The following is a 12,712-nucleotide window of genomic DNA, read 5'->3' as shown; positions in this document are numbered from 1 at the left end:
GTGAGGACCACCCCCAGGCCACCCGCTGAAGGGACCGCAAACACAGAAAGAAAACGTGCTCTTTGCGTTCAGTCCTCACGTAGGTTTGCGATTAATGTGGGGCCAGTGGAGTCTGGCCGTCCCCTCCCAGGACACAGAGGGCATTAGCCTCCTCACATCTCAAAGAGAAGGCTCTCTGGGCCCAAGGAAGACATTCCTGAGTTGGGAGCCGCCTGAGACTGATTCAGCCACAAACAGATTAGCAGGGCAGAGAGAGAGAGAGGCTGGGAATATAGGGAGTAGGGGTGGGGGAGGCTCTTCCCTTGTTCCTTTGCTTTCCTTTTTTTTTTTTTTTAATTAATTTTTTTGTTCCTTTACTTTTCAACAATGCCTTATTTTTACAGGGTTTCAGATCCTTCAAAAAAAAATTTTTTTTTAATGTTTATTTAATTTTGAAGGAGACAGGAAGACAGCATGAGCGGGAGAAGAGCAGAGAGAGAAGGAGACACAGAATCTGAGCCGTCAGCACAGAGCCCGACGCGGGGCTCGAACTCCCGGACCGTGAGATCGTGACCTGAGCTGAAGTCGGACGCTTAACCGACGGAGCCACCCAGGCGCCCTTCCCAACTGCTTTTAAATCCCCGTGTTCTCAGAGACCAGGGAACAAGGGCCACCAACACCGGCTGGGCGTGGGGCCGCCCCTCTTTTCCCAAGGTCCCCAGACCTCGACAGCGGTGTGCCTGACCTACCAGAAATGCCAGAACTACTTGTTAGGCTTCCACGCCGGGCCCATGCTTTCCCGTGGGAAGTAGAGTTCCTCAATGTGACAGTTCTGGCGTCAGCGCTGGATTAGACACATCCAATCATTTCCCGGTAGGAAGGAGGACAAGTCACTGATGCTATGCACGTAGTTCCTTAGCTGGGAAAGGACTTTCCAAGGCATCGCGGCACGGCCCGATCGCTGCCAGGAACAGGTTGTGGACCAGGCCCGTCTACATACGCTAAATTTCTAGCAGACTGTGACGGACTCCGCAAACTTATACACAAAGGTCAAATCTTGGGGGTTTGCTCCCAGAACCAGGTGGGAGGCCTTGAACAAGCTGCTGACCTGGAGAGTCTGCTGGGCTCTGCATCTACCTCCTGCCCTTACCGAGAGCCGACCGAGGGGCGTGGGGCACTCGGGAAAGCATCAGGCTGTGTTTGCTGCCTGAGCCGCAACTTTAAGCATTTCCACCGGAAGGAAACTCCAGTCCGCAGGCACGGGTCCCGTGGGCCCAGCCTCTGCTCCGAGAACGTGTTGACTGAAGGGGACAACAGACCCCCTCGATATGCCTCTTTGGCATGTTATCTTAAATTGGTTATTTTTAAAAAACTGCAGGCACAAAAGCTCTGAACGTAGGGGAGACGTACCCTTTGGTAAGAGAGACGTTTCATTCTAAGAGAAATCTCCACGGATGCGGGGCTCTCCGGAGATCTCTAGAAACTCATCAGTGGAGGCGGTGTGGACTTATATGCACACCACACCCTCGCCTTGTTGGTGGTGCTTTTCCTGGCCCCCTCCCACAACTGATCCCTCACCCCGACATCTCCTAGGTCTTTAGCCGGAGGTGGTATTTAAGGTGATGGCTTTGGCCATTTGGGGGAGTGACTCCGTTTTTTTCTGCCATGTTCACAGGAGGTATGCATTTGATTAAACTTTTGTTTTTCTTTTTTTTTTTTAATTTTCTTTTTAACGTTTATTTATTTTTGAGACAGAGAGAGACGGAGCATGAACAGGGGAGGGGCAGGGAGAGAGGGAGACACAGAATCCGAGGCAGGTTCCGGGCTCCAAGCCGTCAGCACAGAGCCTGACGCGGGGCTCGAACTCACAGACCGCGAGATCATGACCTGAGCCGAAGTCGGACGCTTAACCGACTGGGCCACCCAGGCGCCCCTAAACTTTTGTTTTTCTCCTGGTAATCTACCTCGTGTCAATTTAATTATCAGCCCAGCCAAAGAACAGTAAAGGGCAGAAGGAAACTTCTTCCGCCCCTGCAGCCTCACAGGGAGACCTCATCCCTCCCCCACACCTGCTCCCCCTCCCCCACCCCACTCCTCCCACGAAGGAAGTGTCCTTTTTGCTGAACTCTTCCGTGGCAGATCCCTGGTCAGAGCATTCTCCCTGGTGGGAGAGAATCACCCCCACAATCATCCTTAACAAGACAGTCTCTGTTTCCTAAGTCGGGATTTGTTTTTTGACACGGGGCAGCACAACAGCAGAGGCCTTGGTGGGGAGACCATGCACTTTGGGGTCGGGAAGCACAGGGTTCAGGTCCCAGGGCCACCCCGCTAGTGGTGACCTGTTGTGTGGCCTTTGCACATGCTGTTCCTGCCACCTGGAATGCCCTTCCCTCTTCATTCCTGGCCCATGGCTTCCTGTGATTCAGCTTTCCGTGCAGACACCAGCAGGGAGGACTTCCCTCTCCTCCAAGCCAAGCGGGAGCCCCAGCCGCACGCAAGAGCAGAGCAGGGACCTTTCCCCAGCCGTGGTGACGCTCGTCCCCCCTGTATCCCCGGGGCCTAGCACGGTCTCTGCGTGTGTCACCCACATTTGTGAATGAGGAAGTGGACACTGGCCTCTGACCCCAGCAGTCACCTGTCCTTGCTGAGCCTCCTCCCCCCACATGAGACAAGAAGTCTGAGGAGGGAACATTTGCAAATTACTTGGAACCTACCAGACCGGTAAGAAATTTTGCTTCCCATTCTCTCTCCATTATAGAATATTTCCTTTTGTCTCCAATTCTGGAAAGCGTTCAAATCAACCTCAAAAGGATTAATGAGGGGAAGGTTGGGACAAAGATTCTTTGTCAGGCTCCTGAATGTTCTGGCAGCCCCATCCGCGAACTTCCTTGTCAAATCCAGTTTTAGCAAGAACCCTGCTGAGTCAGTTTCACAGAACCACCCTCCGCTTCCCAGATACCTGACTGGGTTCCCCATCCTCCACCGGCCCCTGGGTGATGCCTGAACCCCCGGCCTGCCTCCGGCCAGAATCCTGCTGGGTCGGATCAGACAGAAGCCCCCTGCCCCGTGATGTATTGTCCTCTTAGTGATTTTCCACCCGCTGCCCTCCTCCTGCTCCCTCACCGTAAATCCCCACCTGTCCCCGCTACATTTGGAATTGAACCGCGTTCTATACTGATGTCTCTTTTCCTTTATTGCAATCGTTCTGGATAAAACCTGTTTTTACCACTTTAATCCAGGTGCTGATTTTTGACAGCTGGGAGGTTTTTTGTTGTTTTTTTTTTTATATTATATTTCATGTGACCTTGGTTTTATGAGGCAAACGGTAAGGAGATGTTTATCATTGCTTCTTGCTGTAGCTAGCTGTAGAAGAGGCCTCACAGAACCCAGTGTATATAAGGAGGGAGTTCAGGGTCAGATTCTAGGCCCAGGTGCACAGACTGTAAGAAATAACCACTCCATGCTGCACAGGTAAGGCCTTCCCTAATATAGGAAACTGGCTCGTGTGTGTGTGTGTGTGTGTGTGTGTGTGTGTGTGTGTGAGTGTGTGTATGTATGTGTGTGTAGATACTGCTGGTAACTACAACTGGGTATGTGCCACACAAATGAAACCCACACCCAAGCCTATCATCAATGGGAGATGTACCTAGCAACCAAAAATGCCCTCCGTCACTCCTCAAAGGGTGGCCCCCCAGACCAGCATCCCTCGGGAGCTCATGAGAAATGCAGAGTTCCAGGCCCCACCGCAGCCCTGCTGCGCCAGAATCTGCATTTGACAGATATCTGGTGGGGGACGGTGGTTGTGCACAGGTTGTTTGGGAAGTGCTGACCCGGGCAACACTTTTCGTTTATGTTCTTAGAACCGAAATGCAGCAAGATGCATTCCTGAGCAAGTCAGAGGCGAGGTCTAGGTCAAAAAGAGGGTATAAAGATTGGTCTAGGGGCGCCTGGCGGGCTCAGTCGGAGCACGCAACTCTTAATCTTGGGGTCGTGAGTTTGAGCCTCACTCGGGGGTAGAGATTACTTAAAAATAAAATCTTACCCCCCCCCCAAATTAGTCTAAACCTGGCTTGGGACGGAGACTTTTTTTGAAAAAAATCTGTTCTTACCACTTTAATCCAGCTGTGATTTTTGACAGATGATAAAATTCATAGCCTCCTTCTGGGAAAATTGGCCTCCCTGATATAATCTGCAAGGAATTTCCTAGGAAACCTACCCACCCAGATGACCTTTAGCTGGGACTCTTTTTGTATTTACTCTAACAATAATCCAACCTCCCCTGTAAAATAATCCAAACTTCCCTGCAAAATACAAAATTCCTAACTGAGATCAGCTTGGGGACTGGCCTCCTGGGGCCTCTCCCCTTGCACCCGAGATTGTAACAAAACCATAATAACGTTCCCACCACAGCTGAATTGTCTGCAAAGTCTTTCACGCATCTAAGCAACAGACCGAATGGACAGATCAGGAGATGTGGTTGACCTTGTGCAAAGTTAGGCAGAGAGGCTCCGGGCCCTGCAGGAATGAGAGTTGGCCACCAAGGAAAGTTCGGCCACGGAAACCGCGAGACAACAACTAGGCGGGGAACAGGAAGGAGACACAGAGGGTCTGGCCAGACGAGTCCAGGAGGCGGGCGACTGTTGTGTCCGCGTGACAACAGTGAACGCTAGCCGAACAGAAATCGCGCAGGAGGACTGTACCGGAGGACGGCGAAGGGGAAGCAGAGGGGGGTCCGTGAGTGCTCAGCCTGAATCCGCCAGAAAGGAAGTCAGCGGGCAAGGCTCAAGACGATGGGTCAAAAGGCGCAGCGCACGGGTGTTACTCAGAAACAGGAGACCCGCACGCTTGGAAGACAGAGCCGCACGAAGCGGGCGCCGAGGCCAGGCCCCTGGGAAGCCGGGCGCCGGGAGCTGCGGTTCAGCGCCAGCCTTTTAATCCTCTGCGCTTTGCAACTTGTGCGTCGTTACTGTGGGGGGAAAAACTAAAGGCAAACACCCACCAGGGCTCCCACGTATCTACAATGACCGGAGAAGGAACACCTTTCTTTGACTTTGACTCCTTCCTCTCTCCTATCTCCTCCGTTGACTTTCAAAGGGGTGCAGCGATCGGGAACAAAGAAGGCACGTGGGTGAAGGGGACTCCGCCCAGAGCTCACCCCGCTAGAGGACAACCGAGGAAGGTTCCCAAAGGGGCACGCATGTCAGAAGTTGGGCTTTAGGAACCGTAGCCCACGGGCGGGGGGAGGGAGGGGGCGGGGAGCACCGCCACAAAGACGGAACACACACGGCTCACAGAGCCTCTAGAGGAGGTCAGGGTAAAAACCCAAGTCTGGTTTTCACAAAGAATTTGTCGTCCGAAGAAAGGCCAAGTCTTATTTTAATTCCACCCGGTAATCTGGGCGCTGTGCTGACGGCCGCTGCATTCTGGAGCGGTGCTGGGTGACCATCCCACAACCCCACGGCTGCCGGGCCCGGACACACGTGACCTTCCAATGACTCACTCGGCTCCGTATTTAACTAAGTCTGCAATAAAAGAACGAGTTTTCTGCTGTGGCTGCATTACTGATCTGCACAAATACCGGAACGAATAGCTGTTTTAGCCACATTCGTTATGGATGGCCACGTGAAACCGGGACAAGCCTCGGCCTCGTAAAGGTTCGAGGAGAATGTGCTTTCTGTAGGCTTCTTGGCGGTAATTTAAATGAAAACACATCTACGGTTCGTCGAGAAAGCAAGGAGGGACACGGCTCCTGCGAGGGGGCAACAGGCGAGAAAAAAAAAAACCAGCGGGTGAGTCCTAGGACGGAGTCCCGCGTGCCCGGGGCCCTGCTGCTCTGAGACGAGACGTGTGGCCCGACTCCGGCTTCATCCGCGAGGTGAAAGGCACCAGGTCAGCTGTCCCAGGAGCTTACACCCAAATGTCTCTTCCCGGGTCAGTCATCCTGGGGACACCGCAGTCACGGCTCAGCAGGGCCGAGAGGGAGCCTCCCACAGCTGCCAAGGGGAGGGACACACTGTGCAGATCTTGGATCCTCTCAGGGGGCAAATCTGCTGACACAGGAACAGGAAATGCTTCAAATGCAAACTACTCTGTTGGGGGAGGGGGGATGGTCTCTAAAAGATGAGAGAAGACATGCAAGCTAGTGACACCCACTTGGGGAGTAAAGGCCAGACTTTCCTACAAGGCCCCGCAAGACCCCACGCCCCCGGCCGCTCCAACCCGGCTCAGAAAAGCCTTGTTCACTCACCATCGTGCCGGGCTGGACAGGCTGCCTTTGCACTGGCTGTTCCCTCTGCCCCGCCCCCGCGCTTCCAGATTGTCACGTGACTTCTTCTCGTCCCTTAGGATTTGGGCCCTTTCCTGACGACCCCATCTGAAACTGACCCCCCCCCCCCATCCACCCACCCCTCCACTCTGGCCCCGTTTTCCTTTCCTGCAGAGCACACACCCTGCGTCTCCACTTCTTTAAGGACTGGGTTCTGGTCCCCCCTGCTCCAGAATGGAAGGGCTCCAGGGGGCGGGGAGTTTCCTGTGACTGGCTCCCGTCCCGGCCTCATGTGGCCAGCAGGAGGCGCCCAACCTACCGTTTGTTCAATTCATCAGAAAGCAGTCAACCAGGGTCACAAACGGGAGAACATTTAGTACTCTGCCTAAAATTAGGCTTCGGGATCGCAACTCTTTCCCCCGATTCAGCAGCACTTTCCAAGTGGACGACAACCAGCAATCCAGACCTCACCAGCTCGGCCTAGATCTTGTTCAGCTTTGGTCTGTACCTTTCAACCACAACTATGAGCAGCGTTCTCTCGAGAGATGCCTCTAAACCCTTCACACACGGCCTGGCACCTCAAATACCGGTTTGTGTATTGCACTGGGGTCCTTACCAAAGAAAATCTGCTCACACGGAGTAAAGCCACCTGTTGTCGGGTGGGGAATCCGGAGTGAATCCGGATGGAACGTCGCATCAGGACACCCTTTCTCCCCAGGCGCCAGTGTCCCGTGCCCAGGGTTTGGTTCAGCTCGTCCACGACATGATCAACACCTCCCAGAAACCGTGTGCAACTGGGACACCCTTGCCGATTCCTAACAAAGAGCCCAGCCCTGCAGATTAACCTTCCGCATAACTTTTTGGTGAAATAAGGGCTCGGCTGCATTAAAAACCTAGAACTGGACCAAGTTGCCAAAGAGAGCAGGGTGGTGTGGGATTGCATCCCCTAGTGGCCAGAGAGGGAGCTTCAAAACCGTGACTCGCTGTAACTCTTCTGCGGTTGTTTTCATTCCGTTTCCTGCTACAGGCCTTTTGTGTTCCACGGCTGTTGTTTGACATTAAAAATCACTTCTCGCGGACCACGCGTTTTGTGACCTACTGCTACGCTGAAAAGTCTTTGGCAGCCTGGGCTCCTGCCCCTACTTCAACCCTCTCTCACACAATCCAGAGGAACAAAAGCCAGAGATGCTGAAGCCCAAGGACGTCCTACCGCAGCCTATTTCAAATTATGTGTTCTTTGGGGAAAACACCGTCGCCACGCCCAGGCAGGCATGAAGGAGCTGCGACCGAAGGAGCGGGAGACAGCTGGCATCAGCCCCACGAAATGTCCTCCCGAGTCCCCTCCCGTGGGTTCGGGGCTGCCCTCCCCTCGCCGACAGCGCCCAGCACACCGCGTTCGTGCACCGAGGTGCAGTCGCAAAGGCGGGGGGCAGGTTCAGAGGCAAGCAGCCCCATCAGGGGAGCGCTCCAGCAGACTGAGAAGACAAGCAGGCATCCTGAGGGCTGCGGGACTGCCAAGGAGGACCGCATGGTCTCAGCCCACACCACCCTGCATCAGAGCATCCCTTCCCCTGTCCCGGGCAGGCTCTTCCGCCCCAGGTCTCAGACCAAGCCACGCGGACCCACCGGGGACGACACTCGAGCACCCGCCCCCGCCATCATCGATGTCAATCGGGAACGGAAGACGGCACGTGCACATCACAGACGACTGCCCAGCCGAAGCACATCCGGTTTAGCCTTTCCTGCCCCGGAAACACCACGTTCCTGCTCAGGGGGGCCCAGAACGATCTAAGGCCCCCGGTGAACCTACCGAAGCAGAGGCTGCGGTAACTCACTGCACCAGTCTGCAGACAGAGCCCACGGCTGCTCCGCTGGACGCCACTGAGGCCAGACCGGGCCCTGCCCACGGCCACAGTGGCCGTTTGCCTTCAAGAAAAACACCGCAGGAGAGCAAAGCAGGAAGCGGGCGTCGAAGCTGCTTATTATTCCAGAAATGCCAACAACACACGCTGTGTTCCCCAGTACACACGTCCTAACACCATTGCAGTCTGGGCAACTGATACTTCCGCCAAAGACGAGCGTGTAGAGGGCGGGTGACCACACCGAGAGTCACGTGCTCGTGTGAGCACCCCAAACGTGGACACCAAGGGGCTCAACAAGCCAGGAGCCTGTAGCAAACCCACCTCAGCTCCCACGCTTGGCAGCAAGGAGGACCCTCCTGTCGCCCTCCCGGGGCCCGCCTGCGTAGCAACAGCCTAGAGGCTCACAGCCAGAACCACCGTGAAAGGCTCCGAAAGTCCGAGAATGTCCATCAGCCAAGGCTGATCTCAAGTGCTCCTGACTGGCTCACAGACTCCTCCCAGGCACCCGCCCGTGGGCGTCCCTGTCACCAGAGCCCCCATTTTACTAAGAAACAGGGAAGGGGCCTGAGGTCGCAGTGCAGGCCAGGGCGCAGCTGGGATGGGAGACCCCGCGCTAACTGTCCAGGCTGTGCGGAACGTGGGAACGCCTGCCCTTCGTTGCGGAGGCGCTTTCTGGGGCCTCTGAATGGACATGTCCCTTGGGAGCCACGTCCCCCACCCCCACATCTGTAGTCTCGGACTGTCGGTCCGTTATAAAGCCCGCTGACAGTTCACCTTGCAGGTTTGAAGTTACATTCTCGGCCTTGCAGGCACCTGTGGGCCCGACCCTCTCGGCACTTGAGCTGGACAAGAGGAGGGGCGGGGGAGAGGATGCCAAGACACCCACCCAGTATGGGGGCGCCTGGGTAGCTCAGTTAAGCATCCGACTCTTCACTTCCGTTCAGGTCATGATCTCACAGGTTCGTGGGTTCAAGCCCCATGTCCGGCGTTGATGGTGACAGCACAGAGGGATTCTCTCTCTCCCTCTGCCTCTCCCCTTCTCACGTTCTCTCTCAAAATGAACAAACTTAAAAAAAAAAAAAAAGGACGTTATACCCCAACTGTAACGAGAAGAGAGCACGAAAACAGCCCGAGGTTCGCCCTACGTGTACAACCGTCACTAACGCGACAGCTACAAACACAGGCAGGCTGGGTTTTCCTTTTCTCACATCAGTAGGTGGTGAGCAGTCAGAAGACAGGAAGGCCTGGGAGAGACGGGGCTGGAGACATCGGGGAGGGAGCAGGGACGGGCAGTGCCTGGCAGCGATCAGTGCCAAGGTCACAGCCGTCTTTGGAAATTCTACCCCAAGTGACGTCTGAACAAGGTGACCACCACCTTGATCTACACCAGCCTTTCCCCTGCCCCTTCAGATCACGGAGACAACAGTCACTTCCCTCCACGCATCCCCAGCGCTCACACTTCCTAGAGACCCGTGGCTGGCTCCCTAAGTCGCTCTCCAGCTGGGAACACTGCTGCCATCGACGTTTCTCAGAAGCAGAAGCGACCCGTCACGCACAAGGTCGCTGGGAACGAAAACCACTAAGTGCGTGAAATGCTCCTTGGGGAATGACCCCTTTTATTTAGGTCCATACAAAACAGGGTCGTAAGCACGAACAGGGCCCGCGTTCCAAAGTGACATGGTTGAGGGAATGAAACCAAAGGAATCTGGAAAGTTCCAGGCCCCAACAATTCTATTTCAGGCACACGGAACCAGGCAGAAAAGGAACTGGCACACGTTCAGCCTGCACACAGATCTTCCCGTCAACTCACCTGCAAAGAAAGTGCACGTCAGTTTTTATTCTACCTGGGCAAGTCTGTTAGCACCGTAAGACACCCTCCAGAATCGAGCAAGCGGCCCCGGGACACAAGGTGGGAGGCAGTGACCCTGCGTCCACCAGCCCCTCCTCCCTCCCAGCCTGCGGGCTCCCTCCGAGGGCTCATCACCTTCTACCTCAAGGCACCCACAGTGATTTCCCAACCCACCACCCCCTGGGCTGTAATCCGCATACCGCCTGGGGCCTTCCTCAGAAACCTGCCTGCACAGGAGCCACGGCAAACCTGGCAAACCTGAACTCTGACCGAGCCTCTACACCCCACGCCCACCCACGCCTTCCTCCCGTCCTGCCCGATTCCGATTCCGGCCATTTAGTTCCCCAGCTTGGCCCCAACATGTGAGCTGCTCACATCCCCCAAGCATTTTCAGGCTTCCTGCTTTTTGCCACACTTCAGCAGCTGGAAACGGCCGTTATGTCCTCACAGGGGTCCCATTCCAAGAAGTGCTATTGGAAATGTCCCTTCCTGTGGCTCCATAGCATATGACATTCACCTCTCCGGATGCTAAGCCCCTCAACACCCAGGACCACTTTTCCTCACATCCCCTCCGAGGCACAGACGTGACGCGGTGACCCCTGCAGGCACTGCTCCCTCTGCATGGGGACAGCCCACCAGGCCGAGGAAGCAGGAGGGGCAGGAGGGCCTGTGGCCAAGAGCCCAAAGTCCCAAGTTCCACCAGCAGGCACTGCAGTGTGCGAGCTCCTCAGGAGACAGTGGGAGGGTTCTCAAAAAGCAGGATCCCTCTCAGCCTTGACCCGGGACGGGATGCAGTGCAGAAGACACGAGAAGGTGCGTGTGGCATGATCCCAAAAAAGGTGCTGCCGTGCCCTTCAAAACGCGCTACACGCGTGCCCGACGTGGTGGCCACCAGCTACATGTGACTGTTTATGCTGAAATTAACATGACAAATCTTGTCCCCCAGGAGCACCAGCCACGCTGCCAAGTGCTCACTGCCACCTGTGGCTTGTGGCTGCTCAACTGAACAAGGCGGGTGTAGACCACTTCGTCACCGCGGCGTGTTCTATCGGACAGCACAGTTCTGTACACAGTGTTGTCTTGAAATTAGATGTTAGCACCTCATTCTCTTACTTAAAACCCACGATGCCCCACATTCTTAGGAAAGATCAAAATGCTCACATGAGCCACAGGCCCTGTGTGGTCTCCCCGCCTTTTCAGCTTCATTCCACCCCATTCTCTTGCTTTTTGGGTTATAATGGCCTTCTTTCGGCTCCTCCACTAGCCACAATTTGCTAGGCCACCGGGCCTTTGCACGTGCTGCCCCGTGGCCTTCCACGGAACCCCCACATATCCTCCAGAGTCCAGCTCAAGGATCCCATCCTTAGGAAAGCCTCCATCACGCTGTAATTCGTCTGCTAACAAGGCTGGGCTTTGAATTACACCCTCTTTAGTGCAATCATTTAATCTCTTCTCCCCCGACGGGGCCTGTAGCTCCCTGAGAACCAGGGCCTGGGCTGTTTTGTTCATCTCTGTACCCTTAACGTTTAGCACGGTGCCTGGCCAAAATTATCAATATTTATTAAAAGCCTCCACACTCTGTTTACAGATGTTTGGGAACCACCGTTCTCGGATACTAACTGTAAGGGTTTTTTCCTCCTTTCCGCGTAGGTCCTGTTTGCAGTATCATACATGATCATCAAACTGCTGCTAGAATGTTCACACCTGTTACTGCAAATTCAAACCCCAGGAAAAACTTGCTCCCGGGAATTTACTTTAGGTCAGGGTCGGGCTGTCTGGTTACAAGGCTGCACCCGCAAGCCGGCAGGTTCAGCAACACAGGAGCCTCTCCCCAGACCATCGGCCTCAAGACTCTCCGTCCCCGTGACTGGCATACCTGGATCCCCATAGGGAGGGTGCTCTGGGTGCTGTGACCGACGAGGACAAAGCGGCCAATCGGTGCCTGCCTGCATCTAATCGCCGGGGGACGGGAAAGTTCTCGTTTTCCGAGGAGACCCTGGGGAAAGAGTAACACAACGTGCTCTAGGAGGGTGTCTCATCCGCTATCCACACGCTCCCCAGAAGCCGCCTTGCCCCCCCACCCCGCCCGGGCGGGACCTCCAAAACTCATCGGCCAGCAGCCGCACCTACTACTGCCCGCCCCGCCCCGGCTTCGGAGCCCGCGTTCGGCCCGAGCCCCCTCTGCCTCCCCGTCCGGGGCCTGCGGGGAGCGCTCCCGAGGCCCGTGCCCCGCCGAGAGTCGTCATCACCGCCCCCGCGACCAGCCCGAAGCCAAGTGCGGGGGACAAAAGTGGGGGGTTCCTTTCCTCCCAACACGAGAAAACTTGCTTCCGCGCTCGCTGCCCACCCCACCTCGCGCCAAAGCCGCGGGACGCACCGACTTCCGGCCGGAAGTGACGACTCACCATAGAGGCGGCAGCCAGAGGGTCTCCCTGGGCTTTGAAACTGGGTCCTCCATGGCCGTCTTAAAGGGGCCGAAGCCGGGGATGGGGGTTCCAGGGGGATGGGCGCCGCGGCAGGTGGTGGGAGAGCCCTAGCGCCAGGGAAGCGGAAGGGACCCGTGTAGTCGAGGCTCATCCAAGCTATAACATGTATGAGTGCTTCATTCTTGTTTATGGCCAAATGACGTTCCACTCTAATAGGCAAGAATTTTTTTTTTTTTTTTTTTTTTTTAATGTTTCTTTTTGAGCCGCAGGAGAGGGGCAGACAGGGGGACAGAGGATCTGAAGCAGGCTCGGCACCGACAGCAGTGAGCCC

At 55.5% G+C, this 12,712-nt stretch overlaps 1 protein-coding gene and 1 non-coding gene across 2 annotated transcripts in view; both read right to left on the bottom strand.

The window, feature by feature from the left end:
* SEC14L1 (SEC14 like lipid binding 1) overlaps positions 1-12,270 on the bottom strand; it is an 85,476-nt gene extending 73,206 nt beyond the window's left edge. Inside the window, exons 1-2 of the mRNA XM_053211737.1 lie at positions 12,082-12,270; positions 11,832-11,951 (exon numbers count right to left, since the gene is read on the bottom strand). The gene's annotated coding sequence lies outside the window, so the exon portion shown is untranslated. The remainder of the gene's footprint in view (positions 1-11,831; positions 11,952-12,081) is intronic.
* LOC113597059 (small Cajal body-specific RNA 16) lies at positions 11,607-11,795 on the bottom strand. The gene has a single exon (XR_003417911.1). It is a non-coding gene; the product is annotated as a small Cajal body-specific RNA 16 (non-coding RNA).
* Positions 12,271-12,712: the final 442 nt, after the last annotated feature.

Source organism: Acinonyx jubatus, chromosome E1, assembly GCF_027475565.1.
Source record: "Acinonyx jubatus isolate Ajub_Pintada_27869175 chromosome E1, VMU_Ajub_asm_v1.0, whole genome shotgun sequence".
In the NCBI taxonomy this organism is placed as follows: Eukaryota; Metazoa; Chordata; class Mammalia; order Carnivora; family Felidae; genus Acinonyx; species Acinonyx jubatus.
Note: the sequence above shows the minus strand (reverse complement) of the source record. Positions and strands in the feature narration are given on the sequence as shown.